The sequence below is a fragment of the Coenobita brevimanus genome, chromosome 50 (genome assembly GCF_032717465.1).
Source record: "Coenobita brevimanus isolate Jiangsu-jjx chromosome 50, ASM3271746v2, whole genome shotgun sequence".
In the NCBI taxonomy this organism is placed as follows: domain Eukaryota; kingdom Metazoa; phylum Arthropoda; class Malacostraca; order Decapoda; family Coenobitidae; genus Coenobita; species Coenobita brevimanus.
This window is the reverse complement of record NC_137003.1, coordinates 4,275,423-4,280,654: the sequence shown is the minus strand read 5'-3', so window position 1 is coordinate 4,280,654 and position 5,232 is coordinate 4,275,423. Positions and strand designations below refer to the sequence as shown.

At 46.4% G+C, this 5,232-nt stretch overlaps 1 non-coding gene across 1 annotated transcript; it reads left to right on the top strand.

The window, feature by feature from the left end:
- Window positions 1–1,171: 1,171 nt before the first annotated feature.
- TRNAA-CGC (transfer RNA alanine (anticodon CGC)) lies at window positions 1,172–1,245 on the top strand. The gene has a single exon. It is a non-coding gene; the product is annotated as a tRNA-Ala (tRNA).
- The last annotated feature ends 3,987 nt before the right edge of the window (window positions 1,246–5,232 follow it).

Below are 5,232 nucleotides of genomic sequence, written 5' to 3'. Positions count from 1 at the left end.
CTCATGTCCCTGAGGGACAGTCACACAAACACGCCACTCACACAGACACCCAAACAGATACACCAACACTCACTCTGGGGGAAAAAAAAAAAAAAAACTAAGAAAAGCCGGCAGTTCCCTACAGTGACGGGCTACCTATGCTCCCCGCCCTCTAAAGGGCGACGTGGGAGGCCCCGCCACTGCCCCTTACGGGTCTTCCCTAATCTATCAGAGCCGCTCTCTGCGCTTCCTATAACCAGGCCCTAATGGCCCCCCCTCATGGAACTGCCCTAACGACAGCCCTTCAGGGTTCTGCTTCGTACCACGCAGAGAGACACTAACGGCAGCCGGAAAAAAAAAAAAAAAAAAAAAAAAAAAAAAAACACCCACACACTCGCAAACACACTCACAAAACACCCACACACTCACACACACAAGCTCGCAAGGCTATCTGTCAGAGACAGAGTCCACCCAGAAACAGAGAAAAAAAGAGAAAAATCGCCTAAGTAAATTAGGCTAAGTCCTGCAATGGTCAAAAATAGGAAAAACTCCCGAAAAATGCTTCTCAGTAACTGAGGCAGAGTCCAATACTCGAGAGAGACTGGCAAGAGGTCCGCTCACCACGAGAGCTAAGCAGGGAGTGATGTTGCACTATAATGTCCATCCACGGTGTACACCTACGTCCGCATGTTGCACTATAATGTCCATCCACGGCGTACACCCACGTCCGCACGTTGCACTATAATGTCCATCCACGGCGTACACCCACGTCCGCATGTTGCACTGCATCCACCCACGGTGTACACCTACGTCCGCATGTTGCACTGCATCCACCCACGGCGTACACCCACGTCCGCATGTTGCACTGCATCCACCCATGGTGTACACCTTCGTCCGCATGTTGAACTATAATGTCCACCCACGGCGTACACCCACGTCCGCATGTTGCACTGCATCCACCCATGGTGTACACCTATTTGTAACATCCGCATGTTGCACTGCATCCACCCACGGTGTACACCTACGTCCGCATGTTGAACTATAATGTCCACCCACGTCCGCATGTTGCACTGCATCCACCCATGGTGTACACCTACAGTACGTCCGCATGTTGCACTGTTATCTACTCACGGTGTACACCTGCGTCCGCATGTTGCACTACAATACATGAATGCTGTTACTTCAATGACCGGGTGGACGATGGTGTAACGGTAGCACACTCGCCTCGCAAGCGAGAGTTCCCGGGTTCGATTCCCGGGTCGACCACGAGACCTTTAGGCACGGTCTCCTTTGCCCTAGCCTGTTCGTACCTAGAACTAAAAATAGGTACCCGGATGTAAAATCGACGGTTGCGTGTCGTATTCCGGGGGAATGTTTGGCAGCTTACTTTCCTTGTCTGTTCACCACTTCAATGACCATCGGTGGCCAATCAGCAGCCGCGAAACAAACACACCCTAGTTGCCCCATACATCTCAGGTGCACAGGTCGAACAAACATACCCTAGTTGCCCCATACATCTCAGGTGCACAGGTCGATCTGACAATAAACCACTCAATACGGAAGATATTTCCTACGCTGAATAAACTGCTTGTATCTAGTAAGGATAAATATGACGTCGTGGAACTGACAGACTTAAATGCAAAGTAAATCAAGGGATTAATAATAATAATAATAACAATAATCCATCCATCTATCATCCAATCCTACATTGCCCCATGAGGAGCGTAGGAGCCCGGGGCTAGGCAGTTGGTCCCGACATTTAAGATGAGAGTGACCAGCCTCACTCATCCCTGAGTGGCATTACATGAGCAATCAACCCCAACCACCCCTTGGATATAAACCTTCACCGGCTCAATCCGACTGGAGCGCAATAATTACCCACTAAACCACCAGGCGCCAAAAATTGGTTATATGGTTACCACCCAGCGTAGTAAATGGTTTCCTGGTGTACAGGAAACCATTTGGCTTGTCACTCAGTGTAGAGTCACCCACAGGCAGAAGGAAGAGGAAAGAATGAAGAAAAGAAAGACAGAAGAGGATGGAAGGAAAGAAGGATGAAGGAGAGAAAAGGGCAGACACTCGACAGCAGCACTACATCGAGTGAGTGGATGGTGAGCTCCCCCACCTACCACTAATAATAATAATAATAATAATAATAATAAGTCCTCGGACTGAAGGGGTTTGAAGGGTTATTATAAAAGTGAATAAAGCTGAAAAAACAATAGAAGGGAAATGAAGATGACAGGGCGTGTGGTGGAGGAATGATTAAAATATACAAGGAAGAAGACAGGTGAGAATCAGGTGTGAAAGACGTGATAATGAGACAGTAAAGGGGCTGAGAGAGAGAGAGAGAGAGAGAGAGAGAGAGAGAGAGAGAGAGAGAGAGAGAGAGAGGTAAGTAATGAGAATATAAGTTTGTGGATACAGGTTAACTCTTAGGAGGACGTGAACTGTCAGTGGTAAGTGGCTCTTTGTAAACACACACACACACACACACACACACACACACACACACACACACAGTCATCCTATGCACCATACACTATCAAGAAGAGAATTAGACGAGGAAGAAGAAAAAAGAAGAGGAAGAAAATGAAGACGAAGAGAAAAAGGTGGAGGAGGAGGAGGAGAAAAGAAGGGCAAAAGAAAAGGGAACAGGGTTAATTAAAACGGCGGGGGGACGGGAAGAAAAAGGGGAAAATAGAAGTAAAAAAATATAAAGAGGAGGGAGGAAGTAAAAAAAAAAAACTAAATAAAAGAGGGAAGAGGAAGTTCAGTAAAAAACAAGAGCAATCCGAGATGCAAACCTGGGTCAAGGCGGAGTGTGTGGTGGATCTTATGATGTTACCTTGTAATGTTTGTACAAACATTATAGGCATTATTTATCGAGCTGGAAGCAAATATGTTGAAACTGCCACTATCCCGCAATGGTAGAGAATCCTTTAAAAAATTCCTGGATCCGGATGATGATCCGGATCACCACCAAAATGTAATGGATTGTTCCTTGGACCACACTCTACCCCACCATGGTAATTCGGTAAAATCCGTGCATAACTTTTTGAGTAATCCTGCTAACAAACAGACAAACAAACCATTGCCGAAAAAAACATAACCTCCTTGGCGGAGGTAAAAAGAGAGGAGAGAAAGTCAAAATAAGGGAGAGTGGAAAGGCCAGGGGTGAATATACAGTACACAATATTAAGAGGAGGAAACACATGAATATACACATAACGACAACGATGACGATGAAGATGAGGAGGAGGAGGAGAGACAAAACAGAAGGAAAAGTAAGGAAAGAAGAGGAAGAGGAGGAGAATGGCTGGCTAGGGGCGTGGGGATGCAGTGTCAGCATCTATCTCTAGTGAAGTGTCTGGTGGCAGGTGGAGGGTTAATTGAAGGGGGGACCCCCTTCTGTGTGTGTGTGTGTGTGTGTGTGTGTGTGTGTGTGTGTGTGTGTGTGTGTGTGTGTGTGTGTGTGTGTGTGTGTGTGTGTGTGTGTGTGTGTGTGTGTGTGTGTGTGTGTGTGTGTGTGTGTGTGTGTGAGAGAGAGAGAGAGAGAGAGAGAGTCACTTTATCATTACACATTACAGACTGGGGAGATTTGGAGTCTCTCTGTCTCTGTCTGTCTGTCTGTCTCTCTCTCTCTCTCTCTCTCTCTCTCTCTCAGGCCTACACTACCACTTAGGACCCCGGCACTTAGTGGGTTATCGCTCACTCACTCACTTTAACTCTCGCTTTCATCTTCAATGGTTCTCTCTTTCATCCCACTGTTTCTCATTCTCACTTTCAGCCTCTCTCTTATTCACTCTCTTTCTCTCCTTTCTATCTCTTTTCTCACTCTCACTTTCATCTCCCCTTTTTTCATTCTTACTGTCATCACTCCAGTCTGTCTGTCTGTCTGTCTGTCTCTCTCTCTCTCTCTCTCTCTCTCTCTCTCTCTCCATCAATGCATCAATCAACTGATCTATCAATCTATCTTACTCCCTGCACTAAGCTAACAATATATTAATTTCCTTTACGCCACCAGCACACAGTGTCATTCAGGTCAGTGGATACATGTGGTAGTGGATGTGTACACACTTCATTCATCTAAGAAGCATAATTACCTCAGTGTTCATATATCTTCATTACTCTTAGCCACACTGTCAACACCCTCTCACCTCTACTCTCATTCTCTCTCAGTTATTCATATCATTCACTTGTACACACAACAGAATATAAAAAAAGGCGTTACTGATTTGCTTACCCATACTCACACTCTCACTCTAACTCCATCACCCACTCAGTTCCTCTCTCATTCTCGCCCAGTTACTCATTTCACACTCAGTCAGATTCATTCTCTCCAAGTTAGTCATGTCACTCACGTGCATACACTCAACACCTCAGCCACTCCTCCTGACTGTCATACTCACTCTCACTCACTGACACTCACCCTCTCCCACACCTGTCCACACACTCATTACCTTTTTGTGTTGGTTAGGGAGGGTTTTGTGGTAAGAAGTGTAGCGTCCCTCACTACACCATTAGCACTACTACCATTACCACTACCACCACCTCCACCACTAACACCACCACCATCACCTTCACTGCTAACACCATCACTACCACCACTAACATTAACATCACCTTCATCACAAACAACACCATCACTACCACCACTAACATTAACATCACCTTCATCACAAACAACACCATCACAACTAGATCTCCATGACTGCAATCACCACCATAACTACCCCAACTAGCATGACTGCCACCAGACCATAATTCACCATCACCACCACTACTACCACCATGATTACCACAAAACACCACCACAATCAGATCATATTACCACCACCACTAACAACAGTACCACCACCGCCACACGTACACCACTGTCACCACCACCATAACGAGGGAAAGGGAGAAACAGAGAATGTAGAGGAGTGGTGATGGAAAGGCGGGAGAGGGAAGGGAGACAGGAAGGGAAAGAAGAGTGATGGGAAGAGGGAAAGGGAAGGGTGAGAGTGAAGAGGGGTGGGGAAGAAAGGAAAAATGGAGAGACACTGAGAGGGAAGGAGCAAAAAAGTTAAGGGAGAGAAGGAAATGCAAAACAGGGAGGGGGACACGGAACAAGGGGGAGAGACTATGATGGAATGGAGAGATGACTGAATAGAAGTGGAAAAAGGGAGGTGAAAAAAAGGGTGAAAGGAAGAAAGAAGGAATTAGGAAGAGGGAGAAGGGAGGGGATAAAGGAAATAGCCAGCCTGG